The following is a 19,222-nucleotide window of genomic DNA, read 5'->3' as shown; positions in this document are numbered from 1 at the left end:
GTCAAATGCTTTTTCTGCATCTGTCGATATGATCATGTGATTTTTGTTTTTTAGCCTGTTGATGTGATAGAATTCATTTCTGTCAGCTTTTGCCTCATGTAATTTGATGCTCTGTTGTTAGGCTCTACATGTTAAGAATTTTTATATTTTCTGTTTTTAAAAATTAGCTTATTTTTCCTTATTAGAGTTAAGTCTTTTAACCTCCTCCAAGTTCTAATACCCAGACTAGAAAATTAACTCCAGGAATAAAAGTGCCACTGTTTTCTGATCATCATTCTCTTCAATGACTTTAATAAAAATTATGGTTTTTAAAAAATTATCTGATGATTTTTGGTTGTTATGGCAAGAGCAATGATATTTGGCAATTCTCTATATCCTACCTGGTATTTAAACACTGAGTCTTCTAATCTGAAGCTTAAATTGGTGCTTTTGTTGCTTACTCTATGCCTTGTTTCTATAGTTAGGAAAGTGATATTATCAGTGGTGAGGTCTTACTAACATTGAGCTGTGGCAAAGACAGTGTACTGTGATACATTTGGCAAAATACTGCTATAAAGGTATTATTTTAGGTAGGAGAGTCCTTAAATCTAATTATGTTAAACATTAGTAAATCAAGTAGATATTGTTTGTTCGCATTATAAACATTATAATAAATTATAATAAACCCTATTATAAACATTATAATAAATAAATTATAAGCTCTTGATGTTTGGATTTCTGTGCTTAATAGCACTGTCAGGAAAGTCAAACTTATTGCACATAAATATCATTGCTGGTATTTATAGACACAGTGAGAATATGAGGAATTGATAAACAAAATTCATTTGGCACTTTGGTACAATGACAGCAGGTGAAATTAGACAATTGCTTAACAAATATTCATTGATTGGTAACTGCTTACAAGACACCATGGCAAGAATTATAACTGGTAAATACATTAAAATTTATATGTCCTTGTATTCTTAGAAGTTAAATATAAACCGAAAACTCCTGGTTCTGGGAATATAGATAGATAGGATGGAATCTCAAGAGTGACTTTGTGTCTTTCTTTTGCTCTTTGAAGTTTATCTTTTTTTATTTTAAGGAACGTTTAAGAAAAGTAAATGTCATCAAAAATAGATCAGAACATTATGAAGTCTTTATTTTTTAAAAGATCATTTCTGTGGGTGTGTTAAAAGGGAATTGGAAATATGTCATTAGAAATTCTTGACCCTTGCATTTGTTCCCTTGTTTTTGAAGGGGAAAATACAAGGAAGCTCTGACAATGATCAGTGGGGAAAAAAAATTAAGTGCCTTGTGGAAGTGGCTTGGAAAATAGAAAATATTCATATGTGTTAATTTTGGGAGACTTTAAGGTCAATGCTTTTTGAATGCTGTAAGTGAAGAGCTGACTATTTTAGAAATCAGTGACCCTACTCATCACATATGCAGATTGATTTGACTTCTAAGTTTGAGAAATTAGTAACCTCCAGAAGGATATCAGAGTGATTCCTTCACACAAAAGCATGAACTCTCTTACTTTCATGCTTCAGTTGTAACGCACTACTCATTATTTGTAGTGTCATTCTTTATTATAGAAATGATTGATAAAATAACTATTTCAACAGACATTTATTACTTTACATAATAAATGTAATGTAATATTTATTACATTATTACCAAGTATGTTCCAGACACTCTTTGCATTGCTAGAGCTATAATAATAATGAGGAGAGTGACCAAATATTTCATCACCAAAATGACATCCCTTTGAAAGTGGTGCTATAAATAGCTTATGCCTGAATAACACAGGCAAACTGCAACTATGGTCATTTAAATAAAAAGGCACAGTCTCTTTAAAGGTTGTTGACATAAAAGAGGAAATAAAACAATGAATGTTTACACTAATATGTGATAACTAAATTAAAGACATGTGGCTGGGGTGCAGGAGGAGGAGAGCTGGTTCTGGTAATTAGCCTCCAGGTTGACCCTCATTCCTGATAATCCTTGTCCCCTTGTACATGCTTTGTGGAGTCCCCTTTTCTCACTGAATTAGAGATGACCCTGTATAACAAAGAACACTCTGGGGCTTCCCTGGTGGCGCAGTGGTTGGCAGTCCGCCTCCCGATGCGGGGGACGCGGGTTCGTGCCGCGGTCCGGGAAGATCCCACGTGCCGCGGAGAGGCTGGGCCCGTGAGCCATGGCCGCTGAGCCTGCGCGTCCGGAGCCTGTGCTCCGCAATGGGAGAGGCCACAACAGTGAGAGGCCCGCGTACCGCCAAAAAAAAAAAAGAACACTCTGTAAAATAAGTTGCAGCATCCTGCCTGGTCTCTTGTAATACTTGTTCTTGACTCCCTGAGCAGCCACGGAAGGAGTTAGATCACTCTTAGTGGTGGGCTGGAAAGATCATGTGGAGAGACCCCATGGAGAGGACTTGAGACCACATGAAGCGAGAGAGGCTCCTGCAAAGCCCTAAGTTGTCCTAGCCTCTAGCCATTTGAAGTCAGCCCTCCTGTGCCACATGCCACCTAGACAAGTCGTCCTCCTCAGTGAGCTCTATCCATATTGCAGGTTTTCAAGAAGAAAATAAAGATTGCTTCTGATTTAATTCTCTGTGTTTGAAGTAGTTTGTTATATAGTAATAGATAACTGGAGCAGAATTTGAGATGCTGCCGTAAAAGTGAAGTGCTGCTGTCACACAAAACTAAAGCCTGTGGCATTGGCTTGAGGACCGCGACAGAAAAATCTGGAAGAGCCTCAAGGGGATTATTAAATAGAGAAAGTGGAAGGGCCTTGTGGAGAAGGTTGGTGAAAATCTGAGGGACAGTGAAAGAACTGTTACTTCAGGCTGGAGAAAAAGTATGTACTGGCAAAACGGAAACTCCTGCTTGCAATAACATGAGAAAGAGAAAATATTATTTAATCTCAGGTTTTTGCTAATCTCAGGTAGAATGTTAAAATTGCCAACTGGTTATGATAAACATGAGGAGAGCCAGATGGACTAAAAATGACATGTTTAGTTTTCAGAAGTTAGAGGAAATAATAGAGGTCTCAGCACGGGTTTGCCAGCCAGCAAAATGCTCTCAAAGAGAAGTGACCTCAGGGCAGAGATCAAAATATGAGGTATGGCTGTAATACCCTTGGTTAGGACCTCAGAAAGATTTAAGGTTGTGCCTCCAGGTAAGCAATAGGGGTACTAATAATATTTAGACATGCCTCATTGTGCTTTTGAGAATCGTAGGTGCATTTTGTCATAACAGCTACACACACAACCTGAGATATAGAAGGACATGTCTTAGAAAGAGAAGTGGGTGTGATTTTTGTCTGATGGTGTGAATTATAATTCAACACATAGGAAGCCTATAATGATTTTAAAAGAATAATGTCATCTTGGGCTTTGGGGTTTGTTTTTGTTTGTTTGTTTTAATTTCCACAGTAACAGAAAGAGCAATTTGAACAGGATTTCCTTTCCTTGTATCTTCGATGCCAAGCAACTTGCCTCTCCTGAGCCCAGGACCTGTAGAGACCTACTGGCTACTATGTTTGGAAGAGTTTCTTTTTCACTGTTGAACTGGTTCAGGGATCATCCTTTTATGTGCTGAGAAATTGGTTGGAGATGGATGCAAAGGTAAAGGCATGGACCAGCAAGTTTAATCATAGGAAGTTCTTGTTATTTGGATCTGTGTGTGTGTGATGCTGACCTGGATGTGAGTGCCAATGGTTCCTGATGCTCAAATGCCTAGAGGGAAACTGAACAAGTGGGGTGAGTCTTCCCTGCCTTAAAGGCTTGGGGAGTTTGGGGCTCTCAAAAGCAGACAGGCCTCAGGTAGAGCTAATTGTACACAAAACTAGAGAGCATACTGCCTTTCTCCACCTGCATTATTCTACTTATCCAGCTGTCAGATATAAAAAGGGTATAAGGATATCCAGCTATCAGTTTTTTTATATAAAAATTCAGTTGGCACACAGAGGGGAAAAAATCTTCGGTCTAAACTGATGCATCTTTCAAAGAGAGTTTCAGATTAAACAATTGGATTATAATAACAATCAAATAAGTCTGCCAGAGGAAGGAGATGAACATGAAAATACAAAGAAAAGATCATATAAGAAGAACCAAATGTAATGCAAAATAAGACAGTTTGGGGGTTCAAAAATCATGAACTTTTTAAATATAAAATTCAGTAGATGAATTAGAAGACATAATCACTGTGAGAAGTTCATGTGACAAAAAAAAAAAAAAAAAAAAAAAAAAACCTCCTAGCAGCATGTTAAAAGATAAAGAAAAAGAAATCACAAATAAAGAGACAAAATACTTGGAAAAGAAATTCAGGAGACCCAATATTAGAAAAAAGGGTGATACAGATTGAGGAAAAAAGAGAAAAAAGGGTAAAGGAAAGGCAATATTTAAACAATTAGAGGGAAACTTCCCTAAGCTGAGAAAAGATCTGAGTGTAAAATTTAAAAGCTTCAGCAAATTCCAGTCTGAGAGATTTTTTTAAAAATTACATGAATCTGGACATAGCCTGATGCATGAACTGGACATCCAGACATGAATTCAAAGGATGAAGAAAGTGTATGCATTTCAAGAAAAAAATGACAAGTTTTTGCATAAAGGAAAATATCTGATTGTGTTGGACATCTTATTTGCAATATCAAAATTTAAAATAGTGGGATAAATCAGAAGACTGCTGAGAAGAAAAGGGTTGTGACATAGAAATCCTTTCCTCGGTCAGGAACCCAGGATATCGTTTATCTATTCTATAAAAAAGAAAGATATTAAGGCTGTGCAAGAAATCTGGTAAAATTTGGTAAAATTTTATTGTTTTTTAATAGTAGGCTACATATTATTCCAGTATGTGAGTATAACGTAATTTAGCCAACCATTTTCCTGTTGATTGATGTTAAATTTCCCCTCAGTATTTTGCCGCTATGAACAATATTGCAATTAATATTCTTATAGCTACATCATTATGTCTTAATGTTTTTAATTTATGAGCTAGGTTCCCAGGAATGTTATTTCTGAGGTCAAGGATGTACTCATTTCGGATTTTAAAAGATGCTGCCAGATTGCTTTCTGAAGAGGGTATAAAACTTATTTCCATCACCAGGGAAAAGAATATCCTTTTGCTAGGGTTCTCGCTACAGAAGGTATCTCTCTGTCTCTCTTTAGAAAATGTTTGTGGGTCTCATAAATATAAAGTGATATTTTATTGTTAACCTAATTTGAATTTTTCTGATAACTAGGGAAGTTGAGCGTCTTTTTATGTTATTTTGCTCTTTCAGTTTACTCATCTAAGAATTACCCAACCAATACCCTTTGCCCATTTATTTATTTGAGCTTTTTATCTTGTAAATTTGTAAGGATTCTTTGTGGTGGGTTTGTGTGCGTGTGTGTGTCTGTGTGTGTGTGTGTTTCTATGTATGTGTTTGCAACTACGTAACAGACATCTTCTGAATGTTTTGTTTATTAACTGTTTTTTTGTAAATTAAAAAATATATAAGTATTTTTATTTTATTATGTATAGTTTTCCAGTATTGTTTAAGCATGTCTCCCTTGCTCCTACATGGATGTATAGTCTTATTTATTTATTTATATTGAAGTGTATAGTTGATTTACAATGTTGTGTTAGTTTCTGGTGTACAGCAAAGTGATTCAGTTATACATATAGACATATACTTTTTTCATATTCTTTTCTATTATGGTTTATTACAGGATAATAAGGAATCTAGTTCCTTGTGCTATACAGTAGAACCTTGTTGTTTATCTATTTTATATATAGTAGTGTATATCTGTTAATCCCCAAATCCTAGTTTATCCCTCCCTCACCTCCTTTCTCCTTTAATAACCATAAGTTTGTTTTCTATGTCTGTGAGTCTGTTTCTGTTTTATAAATAAGTTCATTTGTGTCATATTTTAGATTCCACATATAGTGATATCATATGGTATTTGTCTTTGTCTGGCTTACTTCACTTAGTATGATAATCTCTAGGCCTATCCATGTTGCTGCAAATGGCATTATTTCATTCTTTTGTATGGCTGAGTAATATTCCATTGTATATATGTACCACATCTTCTTTACCCATTCATCCATTGATGAACATTTAGGTTGCTTTCATGTCTTGGCTGTTGTAAATAGGGCTGCTGTGAACATTGGGGTGCATGTATCCTTTTGAATTATGGTGTTCTCAGGATATATGCCCAGGAGTGGGATTGCTGGGTCATGTGGCAACTTTGTTTTTCGTTTTTTAAGGAACCTCCATACTGTTCTCTATAGTGGCTGCACCAATTTACATTCCCTCCAACAATATTGGAGGGTTCCCTTTTCTCTACACCCTCTCAAGCATTTGTTATTTGTGTATAGTCTCTTTTTTAAAAACAAATTTTATTTTAATTTACATTTAATTCTTTAATGTACTTAGTTTTTGTTGTTGGTGGTTTTTGTTTTTTGCTTTTTAATATGTGGTAGACTCAGTGGGTTGGCTTATTCCACAACAGTGTCCCAAATCCTGCCCTCTGACAATTCTCTCTTATCAAAGCTAGAAGCTAAGAGTTTATATCTCAGGCTCCTTTGCAGTTTGGGGGTCATATGACCCTGGTTGGGCTATAGGCACAAGTCCATGGGGAAGGCATTCTTTTCTGAGTAAGAACAAAAGCCTGTTAAAAACAAATAAAAAACCCATTAAGACTCTTTTTAAAAACCATTTCCCCCTACTTTCTTGTCTGTAATGTGAATATTATGCCCTTGGTTTCTGCTGTCATCTTGCAATGATGAAAATGAAAGCCAAAACACTGAGGATGATGGAGCAGAAACAGAAAGTAGATTGTGTTCTTGAGCAGTTGACATAGACTGAATTACAGTCCCCTAGACCTACTTGTAAAAACAACCCTTCATATGTTTAAGCTACTGTATCACGAGGTTTTTGTTACTTCAAACTGAAAACCATCCTCTCAGGTACGGGGGCCCAGATATACTTTCTTCCATAGGTGTTTGGCTAATTGTGCTATAATCTATCTTTTCCCCTAAATTAAAATGCCATTAGTGTCATTTATTAAATTACCATGTATATTGAGATCTATTTTCGGATTCTCTGTTCTGTCTCAGAGTTGCCTTTCTCATCCTATGTCATTAGCACATTGATTTGATTACAGTGATTTCATTCACACACACACACACACACACACATACATACACACACATACATACACAGATAATATTATGACCGTTCCATTGCCTTGGACATGGCAATAGTACTTCACATATATTCATTCTTCCAAGGAACTTTCGAAGATTTTAACAAAGTAGTTTTCAAGAGCTCAGACCAAGGTATTGCAGGGATGGTGCTCTGAAGAAGTGAATTAAAGATCAGAATGTAATGAAAGCAGAATTACTTGTAGTCAGGAAATTTTCATTTTAGTCCCCACCTGCCAAGTTTTCGACCCTACACATGTTCTTTCAATTTCCCTGTTTCTGATTGACTCAGTCATAAACTCAGGGTTGACAGTAGATGGTCCCTGGTGTCCCATACAGCTCTAACAATCTATGATTCCATGAATCGCTAAACTAGGACATTTCTCTGTAACTATTACATTCTTTCTCCTTACAGTAATTAAAATTTCTGTAGTTGGAATCCATCCTCTTCAAATAAAATGAGTTAACTGTATACTTCTTTGCAATCCCCCCAAAATAAAAATGCCCACATTAACTTTTATTTTCCTCTCGTTGTATGGGAGGGATTTTGTTGACCTTCTGGAAAAGGGGATAAATTGAATTTGACTTGGTTCCCCTATGGATAACTCCATACAGGCCTTAACTTTGCAAGGAGAGAATACGCAGACAGCTACAAAAAGCTGTAATTCTGATAAATATTATACTAGATAAAATTTTGGCTTTTGGGGTGAGAGTAAACTTCACTCAGGATTAGAATCTGTACTGCTTCATAGATAGTCTGTAGCACTTGGCCATTGCTATTATTTTTTGTATATTATTTATATTATTTCATGTTGTCCTAGTAACATTTCAGCGGTTTCTCACACATACAGATTATTTTTTAAGCATATAAGGATGCAAAAGGTCAAATCACGTCGCCTCCCAACAGTTCTTTTCATCTGCAGTAAGAGAAAAGTTATATGCAGATAATAATTTTGTGCATTAGTTCCTATTCTAGAATATCTCAAATGTTGACTTAAAATTAATATGAAAAAATCATTAAGAATTAAGAGGTATACTCTTTCTCTCTCTTTTCAACTAATGTCACAAGTTGATTCTGCTTTTCTAGGTCATGGTTTTTCCCAAGGGTTAAGACAAATGGTTTGACCAGGAGGTTGTTATTTAAAATTTATTTTCTTTGTTTAACTTTAGGTTAGCTCAGAAATTTTGGCTATCCTAATTCATCTTCAAATTTAATTTAAAAAATGATAACTAATGACTTCAAATCATTTGCAAAACCTCACAGCTTTATAAATATGGATTATAATGAGAATAATTATTTATAGATAATGGGCCCTTTGTCTTTCTCTGGAATCTTCTTATGGCTGGAGGAGTAGGAAAGGTCAGACCCGCTGGGTTCTACTCTGGTCTTTCTCTCTGTGTGTCTGTCACTTTAGCTGTGACTTTGTTGCCAAGTCCTTAATGTTACCACTATCCTAGAAAAATGTGATACAGGATGGATGGCATGAAGATGTCAGGATCAGGGTACAAACTTGGTTATATTTTCCTTCTGTTTTGATGTTAAAGCTATCACAGACTGATTTTCTGGTTTTCCTTTTCTGAGTCCCATTCAAAGCTACCAAGAAGTTTTCTCCTTAGCAGTGATATCACAGAGTGTTATTGTAAAATTGCATGATCCCTACTGTAATGAATTACAGCTCTCTCCTAAAAAACCTGCACAAAGTGCTATATTCTTTGAAGCTTTTTGGCAACACTGTATTACATGATTTATATTTAAGAAATCGGAGGCAGAGGCTTAACAGATTTTGCCCAACGCAGAGTTATTAAGTGAGATTCAAATAACACTTTTGTTAATCAACACTGCCTATAATGAGAAGCAAATGCTTTATTTAATAATAGAGATTGTATTTTATATTGCTTGGGGGGTGTTGTCTAGGAAGTTTCCGTAATTGTTTACCTTTCCTTGGCATAAATACATTAATGATACGTAGAATATATATTTTTTAATTTTAGAGGCTTAGCAAAAGAATTTATAATTGAATACATTTAGAGAGCACAGCATATTTTTTCTATTCTCCACCTCCTCCACCACAGTAATTACTCTTTCAAGTTTGTAGTAGGCTGGCTTTTTAATTCAGCAATTTCATAAGCATTGATAAATTTCTAGATTTTGATTTATTCTAAGAATGAATAAATTCTAAGAACAAGATTCCCTGTCTATTGATTATAGGAGAAAGGGCTGTAAATTATATTGTGGGAATTGGGAGGGTATTAGGGCTGCAGAGAAGAAGTTGTAAGTAATTTGAGACATTTTAAAAACATTTTAGTATACTTACACTGATGACATAAAATACTGAGTAGTAATGTGACTACTTTAATTGTTTTAGAAATCAGTATTAGAGAAATCCCTTTTTAAATGCCTGTTTTTTAAAGGACAGCAATTTTAGGTAGTCTACAAAAGCGGTGAGTCCGTTAATATTCCAATTATAATCAGTAAATGAATGGCTGTTTATGTATAGCTAACTTTTATATCCAGATTGATATTATGTGTTATTTACTTGTAGTGAATCTAACTATCTCAAAAAAATTAAAAATTTTTTTTTAGCATTTGAGCAATTCATAAGGAAAACCTGACATTTTTTCACAAAACATGGTCAGTGAAGTCTGCATGTTTCTTTGAGATTATTCTCCAAACCGCTGTTGCAAATGATCCTGAGTTCAGAGATGCTAGGTAACAGCTTTGTATAGGGAATTAACTTGATGAAAGATTTACACTTCCTGCTAAGTTGTGCTTAATAGTGCCTAACTCCGCAGATAATTGTATTCTGCAATAATTAAACAATAAATAACAAGTAAGGGGCTTCCCTGGTGGCGCAGTGGTTGAGAGTCCGCCTGCCGATGCAGGGGACACGAGTTCGTGCCCCGGTCTGGGAAGATCCCACAGGCCACGGAGCGGCTGGGCCCGTGAGCCATGGCCGCTGAGCCTGCGCGTCCGGAGCCTGTGCTCCGCAATGGGAGAGGCCGCAACAGTGAGAGGCCCGCGTACCGCAAAAAAAATAATAATAATAATAAAATAAAATAAATAAATAACAAGTAAAAATGATATGCACATTTCCATTATTCTATGAAATGATGGAATCGATGAAACAGAAGGAAACCAAGTTGCTGTTTCAGGGGGGAAAAAAGAACCAATCTTGATAGAATCCAAAGTCAGCCAATCATCATTACAAATAGGGCCTGATTTGGTAAATATCCTCTAAATGGTCACCTCCTCCATGAAATAAATATTTATGTTCTGGTCTTTCAGTTTGAACTACTTTTTCCTATTTTGCCCTTTCGCAGCATAGCTTGTGTCCCTGTTTATCATTTGATTCATTGGTTTTGGATATGAGTTGTTGATGTGTCTGGGACTGTGCTAACCTGTAAATATCTTGGGGGAAGAGGTGGTGTCTTATTTGACTTTGCATACTTTAACCCTCACCACAAGAAACACGGTGTCATATCTGGCATATTGAAGGAAATTAATAAAATTACGTAAGTAAACAGATAGGTAATATTTTAACTGTGCATTTTAAATTTTATTCTAGTGCATCAAATATGAAATACAAAAAAAATCACCTCAAGGAAGCATTTTTAAGCTCATTTTCTAATTAAGAGCCAAAGAATTATATGATTAATTAAATTAGTATTCTTCCTCAATATTCATCGAATTCAGTTGCTTCTCATGTGGGCTAGAAAGGCTGAGGTCTGTTTCCAAGTGTGAGTAGTAAGAGATATACAATTAAGCAATCAAGTGGAATTATCAAAAAATAAGTGGAATGCTACACAATAGGCCAAATTACCTAATTTGAATTCTTGTGTATCAAAGCTTATTGAGAAATAATATTATCAGGACCCTCTATGAGTAACACATTGGTGGCAGACACTGAGTATAAGAACATGGCAAGGGACTTCCCTGGTGGTCCAGTGGTTAAGAATCCACCTCCCAGTGCCGGGAACTCGGGTTTGATCCCTGGGCGGGGAACTAAGATCCCACATGCCTCGGGGCAACTAAGCCCACGTGTTGCAACTACTGAGCACGCGAGTCACAGCTAGAGAGAAGGCCGTGCACTGCAACGAAAGATCCCACATGCTGCAAAACAAACATCCCGCGTGCCGCAACTATGTGACCTAACGCAGCCAAAAATAAAATCAATAAATATGAAGAACATGGCGAGGACTTTGCCCTTTTTCTCACGGAGAAAGGAAGAAGGACTGATATATATACATAGGCCAATTACAGAGCTCAGGAAGGGTTGTAATTGCAATAACTTAAGCTGATGAGGAATTGAAGAAAGACTGAAATGTAGTCATTAATCACATACATTTCTTAAAATCTGTAAAAGGTTTGATGAATTGCTACAGCAATTATAGAGAAAGCAGTGGTGAATCATGCCTGAACCAGGAAGTCCCAGAAAGTTTCAATGAAAAGAAGGAATTTGAATCAGGGCTTAAATGGTGACACAGATTTGATCAAATCAGAGAGGCAGTGTTTCAGGCAGGAGAAATAGCATCAGCAGTGGTGCTGTGACATGGGTGTATCATGAACAGTTAACTAGAGAGCTAGTGGGCCTGGCAACGAGGAGCTCTAGGTGACTTCTGAGCAGATGTGTAGGATGATAGGGAACGGATTATAAAAATATCATTCTGATATACTGGGATGCATACATTGGGGGTGAGGGAATCAGGAAGCGGGGACAAATGTTAGAAGCCGTTGTCCTGGTGAGAAATTACGGGGAATGGAATCGACCAGTAGCAGTAAAAAAAAGAGGAAGGAGGAAACGAGAGATTCTGGGAGGATATTAACCTTTCTAGCTTTAGTGGCAAATATATTATGATCATTTATATGCTACAGGGCGCACAGGAGAGGGAACTTTTTTAAGGGAGTGGGGATAAAAAATTTCGAAGGCAGGAGTGTCAGTGCTGGAGTAGGATGAAGACCAAGTATTTATCATTTAAGGTAGAGCCATAAACACTTTTCATTTTTATGTGACTACATAAGCCGCAGATTCCCTTTTATATCGCTGTTGTTCCGCTATTCAGTCTGGAACCGTGAAATAATCTTTAGTGCTATAACAGCCCACACAGAATTGTAAAAGAACCTTTAATTGATTGCTGCATCCCATGTCAATGGATTGGCTTCTCTTCTATGTGGGTCGGCTGCTGGGGACGCCAGTTGTTCACGGGAGCAGCTGTTGTCACTGATTCGGCCCCAAGCAGTAGGTTCGCAGGAGTCAGATTGTGCTGCAGAGAAGGTGAAGGAGAAAGGAGATGGAACTTGTAGGGGAGACAGCATTTTACCTCTACCATCTCAGGGTTTTTTGTCTGGACCTGAGAATGAAACTGAGATAAAACAGGTTAACAGGAGAAAAGCTTACGTATTTATACATTTTACGTGATGCGGGAGCCTTCCTAAGGCGAAGAGGACCCAAAGCAATGGTGAAACCGAAAGATTTTTTTTTACTAGGTTGAACAAAGAGAGGCAATTGTGGAAAAGTAATTAAAATATATGGGGAGATTAAAGGAAGATGAGAATTATTTTAAGAAGGTCTGTTTTTACACAAGTCTCTTGGCTTTGACTCCCCATGGAAGAATGTGGTCTTGGTACAGGGAGGGCATCTTTCACATGGGAGTTTTTCCTTCGGTTTTCAGGAAGAAGAGGGGAGATTAGAATATAGCCTTCTCCCATCTGCTGTTTTTTAAGTGCCCTTAGCTCAAAATAATCCTTATGCCAAAGTGACATATTTGGCGGTAGTGTATTCTGCCCTCCTGCAAGCCCATTCAGTAGTCACTGCCTATTAAATAAATAAGGAACAACAGTGAACCTGAAAATCTAAGAGTGTTTTCCTCTTGCTCTTCTCCGACGTTCATGATAGTTTGTGTTCAGTTAAAGAAGAGAGTTGATCGTCAAGCTATATTTAGTTATGCCATGTTAAATTATGTATTTGAGACGTTTTAAAAGGTAGTTGTTGGGCTGCCATCTTATAGGTTCTCTCTGTTGGGATGGGGGTGGGAACTGAAGGACCGTGCAGAGAATCTCCGGATTCCTTCAAGGAGTGGACTTGGAAGAGATGGGAGATTGCAAATCGCATTACATTTCTTTCCCAAGACACAAACCAGAGGCAGACAGAAACAAAAAAACAAGCTAACAAACGTCTGCAGGCCTATGAGACTGGGGTCTTGTTGTAGAGTCAGTAAATTGTGTTTATTGTTTTTTTGTAAATAATTATGTACCGTTGTCTAGAATCACGTTTTATTTCTGCCTTCGCCGAGTGTATTCTGTGCCCTATGAATGATCATCTTCTGTAACCATCCTTCCTCTGACCATAAGGAGAAACTGACTGTGACTTTGGGTATCTATGGGAGGGAGGAAGGGGCAAGAACTTATTTCTTAGCTCTCTAGTTTTTTGCTTCCCATAAGTCAAAGTTTACTGTTTGTGGGAGTTAACTCCCTCATATTCTGGGATGCATCATTTGGGTCTTACTGTAGAAATTCAGAATTTAAATCCTCTGCTGTGATATGGTGTTTCATCCAAATTTAGATGTAGAAGGAGGAGGCAGAAACTCTGGCTGTGCACAGTCAAGGGTACAGGGCTTGGCACCCCGCGGGCAGGTGACTGGTTGGCCCCAGACAGGGGATTGAGAAGACCCCATAACTCCATTTAGCACGGCAGCTGTACAAGTGAGCCAGGGTCCAGGAGGCTGCCGGCACCGAGAGCTGAGGGCATCTGAGGAAGTGCCTGAGATTTGTGTCTCATAAAATAACCTGGATCTTTAAAAATAGCAACTAAGCGATACAAAGAGATGCGGAAGAGAGATTTATCAGGAATTCTGTCAAGTGTAGGTGAACACAAAAAACATGATGATTTGAAGTCAAGCAGTTTCTCTTATAATCACACTCTCAAGATTCTGTGCAACGTGACACTTTGCAATGTTATCTGGATCCTTTTTCCTTCATTGGCATTCATGTCACAGGCTCTGCAATGAACATAGTGAGGAATTTTGTGCTTCCAGTGATGCACTGACCACACGTTGGGAGAAAACTCACAGCCACATAAGGAGATCCAGCAGAACTTCTGGAACTCAGTTGCACGTTTCACAGGAAGTAGCATGTTTCACAGGAAGTAGCATATATGATCAATGCTTTTGTTTTTTCTTATTCAAGTTAACAATCAGCTTAATTTAGACCCTTGAGATTCTGTGATGTGTCCACTGAAACCAGATTTTAAATTATTATCAGGCCTGTTGCTGTTGGTTGGAAAATGTCCTTCAAGCACAGAGTGGTGTCGTAATTCAAGGACTCATTCTTTCAGCTATTCTGTATTAACCAGCAGAGTTCAATTGTGGAAGAAAGAAGCAGTATAAGTCCTACTCATGAAGTAAGATTTTTTTTCCCCTCTGTTTTACTGTTAAAGATGTTGCAGGAAAGTTAACAGATCTGCAAGAACCTCTGGTTTACGAAGAGTATGAGAAAGTGGAAAATGATGTTTTCTCCTGACTTCACACCATTAGGATCTTATGAGGCAAGGAAGCAGAGGAGATTCCCTGCTAATTTGTTACAGAGAGAGCAGATCCGGCCCCAGTTCATCCCACTGAAGAGAAATAGCAAAGTAACACCGAGGATGTTGCAAATAAATATCCTCTGCTCTCCAATAGACACAAATTAATGGTAAATTTACTTAAGTCTTACTTGCATCATAAAGTTAATTTGGGGGCTACCTTTTTTTTTTGTGGTACGCGGGCCTCTCACTGTTGTGGCCTCTCCCGTTGCGGAGCACAGGCTCCGGACGCGCAGGCTCAGCGGCCATGGCTCATGGGCCCAGCAGCTCCGCGGCACGTGGGATCTTCCCGGACCAGGGCACGAACCCGTGTCCCCTGCATCGGCAGGCGGACTCTCAACCACTGCACCACCAGGGAAGCCCGGGGGCTACCTTTGATTAATAAAAATTGTTACCACTTATTGCATGCTTTTTTAAGTGCCAGACACTGTTCCAAACGTTTTAAAAAATCATCTTAATGTTCCCAAAAGCCCTATAAGGAAAGTACTACTGTTACCCTCATTGTATGGAGAAGGAAACTGAGCATTGCAGCGCTGATGTATGTAACCTGCCCAGAGTCACACAGGTAGCAAGTAAAATGGCAGAGCTGGAATTGAGCAGTCTGAGGCCGGCAATTTCTCCTTAGCTAAAAATGATTGTTTCCCCACTCTTAACACTTTCAGTGATAAGTGTGAGTGTGTGTGTGTGTGTGTGTGTGTGTGTGTGTGTGTGTGTGTAATATGAATATAAGAGTGTATAGGACTTGTTATTTCCCTTATTTGCTCAATAGCAAATATGGAACCTATTTTCTAAATAGGTCTCACTTTTACCTGCTTTGTCAGAGTACATTTAAATGAGAAAGGGAATCTGAGAGACCCTGAAATGATCCTTCCTTCACCTCTCATAAGCTTTATATCGAATACATGAAGGAACCTACCTCTCTGTCCTTCAAAAATGTGCTCGGGTTTATGAAAGTTGAAAAAGTGACAGATTGTTTATGAAGCCATTTAATCACTAACACATCTCCTCTCTTTCTCAAATAGTGAGCTATTACTCCAGCTGCTAGGAAAGTTAATAAGCTCATATAACTAAGTGATTGAGGAGAACTGTAATACATCTGTAACTGTCTTATAATGCAGGGTAAATAAGCTGGAAATTATCTCCTGGCGCTCAGGCTGCCAGGAGACAGCAAGCTTCTCCTTGGTTCCACCAGACTTGTTTCATGTAGATTTTGCTGGCCGTTGCCAGGGAATACAGATTTAGAGGGCAAGGAGATTGAGGGCTTCAGAACACTTTACTTTGGGGATTCTGCCCCCAGAACAACTCCAAGTGTAAAACAGGTGATGCTTTCAATTTAAGATTTAAGATGTGCACACATTCACAGTAATTTCATCTTTGTCTCCTTTCATGCGGCATTCAGAATCTTTGCCAGTGCACATCTAATTTTTAGACCAGTGTGAGGGCATCAAGAATCAAACTGTTGATAATCAGAGTTATAAGGATACAGTCTCATGTCATTCACTTTACGTGGTTTAAACTCCCTTTTCTGTGCCCTTTCTCTGGATTCTTTTATTCTTATCTCCAACCTTTAGCGAAGGGCTCACGCCCTCTGTGTCTGCAGTTTGTGCAGGGTACAGTTCTAGGAGTTGCTTAGGTTTGTGCACAACTGTACAACAAAGCTGACTCACTCCTAGTTACCAGCATGGGAGGCTTCTGCCCAAGGTAAATGATCGAATCAGATTGACAGTACACAGGACTGCAGTTCAACTGGACAATATCAGAATCAAACTGAGTGTTTCTTTCTTTCTTTCTTTTTTTAACTGACAGATCCTGCGTCAGGCTTATTTGTACAAATAGCCCAGGAGGACACTGGCCCCGTGCAGACAGCAGCCCAGGGGTCGCACCAGCCCTCCTGTCCTTACATTGGCATATAAGGCCTCTACTCTGGAACCTTTGAGCAGGCCTGGGCACCTTTGGGAGCCTGGACCTGAGCTGGAGTTGGAGCTGCAGCTGCACTAGCAGCTGCGGCCTTGGCCTTCGTTTGAGCCTTGGCCTGGGACTTGGGCCGGCAGAGCCTGAGACACCCTTGGCAATGCAGGCACAAGCACGTTTCCCGAGCTTGGGGTAAGCAGTGTAGGCAAGTCAACTGAGCTTGTGGCTGCCGCCTGTTGGAATCTTGGGCTTGACCTCCTTGGGCTTGAAGAGAGCCTTGATAGCCTAAGCAGTGCACTCATGGCCTTGGCATTGTTGGCCTGCATCTTCTTCAGGCCCTTCTTGTGCTTGTTGGCCAAGGGCGTGTTCCTCAGGAACTTGGGGTCCATCCCCTCATGAGATTCATATCGTGGCGCTCAGGGTTTCTTGATGCTGTTTCTGTGCCGTTTTGGGGGACTGGTTGTGCGTGGCGTGGTTCTTGGACTTGGCCATGTCTGCAGGACGAAAGTAGAGATCAGAGTTGGGGGCTCACTGGGCTGGGTCCTAGATCCTGAAACCCCTGGGACTGGAAGAGAAAGAGCCAAACTGAGTGTTTCTTCTTTTACATTTTTTTCACAGAAGCAACTTTTGCTCTCACCAGCACTTGAAACCACAAATGTGTTCTAGTCCTGACGTGTCCATTCTTGGTGACGAGACCCTTCCCAGCTGTATTCATAAGTTCTAGCTCAGAATAAGGAGCTCAGGTACATAATATGTCTAAAGTAAAATAAGCCATTCTGCCGACTTTAATTAAGCAGTTGCTTTGTGCCAGGTGCTGTGCTGGCTGGCTCTGATACTGCTAATACTTGGAGAAATACAAATGACTGACTTCGTGTGAGAACTTCAGTCCTCAAAGAAGGTACCCGGCATCTTAGAATTGACAGCAGGTGGGAGTGCCAGTCTTGGCTTAACTATGTTGGTGAAACCGTAAGCATCCAAAGGGCTTTTGAATGTTTGTGTTTGTTGGAAACTCAATGTATTTCACTTAAAATATTTTAAATTATTCCTCTCAATGTTTAATACTGCTTATATAATTAATAAAAACTAATATTTTGTAAAGCTAAATCTCTTAACAATCTAAACATTGCAAACTGAACGAGTCAGATGCTTCTAAACATATCAGTAACATTGAGTCTCACATACCACCTTCTCCTAAGTGCTTTCAGCAACATGAACTCAGATAAGACAAACAAGTCATAACAATAGTTAAAAAGTTTGTTTTTGTACATATGCTTAACTTTTACAAAACACTAATACTAAATTTGATTGATTTCTCATATAAATTTATTTTGTGTCTTGGGGTAACAATCCTTTATTTTTGTGATTTCAAAAGAAATTGATTCAAATGAAAAAGATGATTATTTTGCATTAGTCAAGGTTGCAGTATCCGGACTGGGTCAGTGACTGCTATACTGCCCTCCTCCTCATAGTAACAGTTCACTGGTTATGTCAGTGTGATTCTCTGGTCTGTGCTTTCACTTGGAACCCTTGCCTCTTTGATTCCCTCCAACCATCTAACTACTCTGAGTCAATGTGTTGTGTCTCAGTTTACTATGGCTACAAACCTATCCCAGACCTAAGAAAGCTTCTTGAGCTCTCAGCAGTGTTTGCTTCCTCACTGCCACCTCTCAGTTGCTGCTTCAGTCCCACTAAAATCTCACCGGGAAGAAAACGATGACATCAGGCAGGCATGTCTGCAGTGGAGCCTGTTCTGCAGCAGCTTATCGTTGGCCCCCTACACCATCAGGTAGTTCTGTAATATCACACCTTTATACCTGCCTAGTGAATGTAGCCAAGCAGCAAAGAGGAACTACTCCCTATGGAGGAAAAACCTTAGGGGCCAGAGGAACTGTTTAGCAAAGTGAGAAGTAAGGTCATTTCTTGCTTGCTTCAAAGCAGGGTATTATGCCCAAAAAGCCTTTGCCTTTGGGTAGCCGCTTTTTTTTTTTTTTTTTTTTTAATTTTATTCAAGTATAGTTGATTTACAAGGTTGTGTTAATTTCTGCTGTATTGCAAAGTGATTCAGTTGTACATATATATATATGTTCTTTTTCATATTCTTTTCCATGATGGTCTATCACTGAATATTGAATATAGTTCCCTGTGCTATACAGTAGGACCTTGTTGTTTATCTATTTCGTTTTGTTTTTTTGCCGTACGCGGGCCTCTCACTGTTGCGGCCTCTCCCCGTTGCGGAGCACAGGCTCCGGACGCGCAAGCTCAGCAGCCATGGCTCACAGGCCCAGCCGCTCCACGGCACGTGGGATCTTACCGGACCGGGACACAAACCTGTGTTCCCTGCATCGGCAGGCGGACTCTCAACCACTGCGTCACCAGGGAAGCCCTATTTTATATACAGTAGTTTGTATCTACTCATCCCAAACTCCTACTTTATCCCTCCCCCACCCCCTTTTCCCTTTGGTAACCATAAGTTTGTTTTCTGTGTCTGTGAGTCTATTTCTGTTTTGTAAATAGGTTCATTTGTGTCATATTTTAGATTCCACATATAAGTGATATCATATGGTA

General features: G+C 38.9%; 1 pseudogene; it reads right to left on the bottom strand.

The window, feature by feature from the left end:
- Positions 1-16,664: 16,664 nt before the first annotated feature.
- On the bottom strand, positions 16,665-17,179 carry LOC131763874 (large ribosomal subunit protein eL29 pseudogene; annotated as a pseudogene).
- Between the last annotated feature and the right edge of the window lie 2,043 nt (positions 17,180-19,222).

Source organism: Kogia breviceps, chromosome 10, assembly GCF_026419965.1.
Source record: "Kogia breviceps isolate mKogBre1 chromosome 10, mKogBre1 haplotype 1, whole genome shotgun sequence".
Lineage (NCBI taxonomy): Eukaryota > Metazoa > Chordata > Mammalia > Artiodactyla > Physeteridae > Kogia > Kogia breviceps.
Note: the sequence above shows the minus strand (reverse complement) of the source record. Positions and strands in the feature narration are given on the sequence as shown.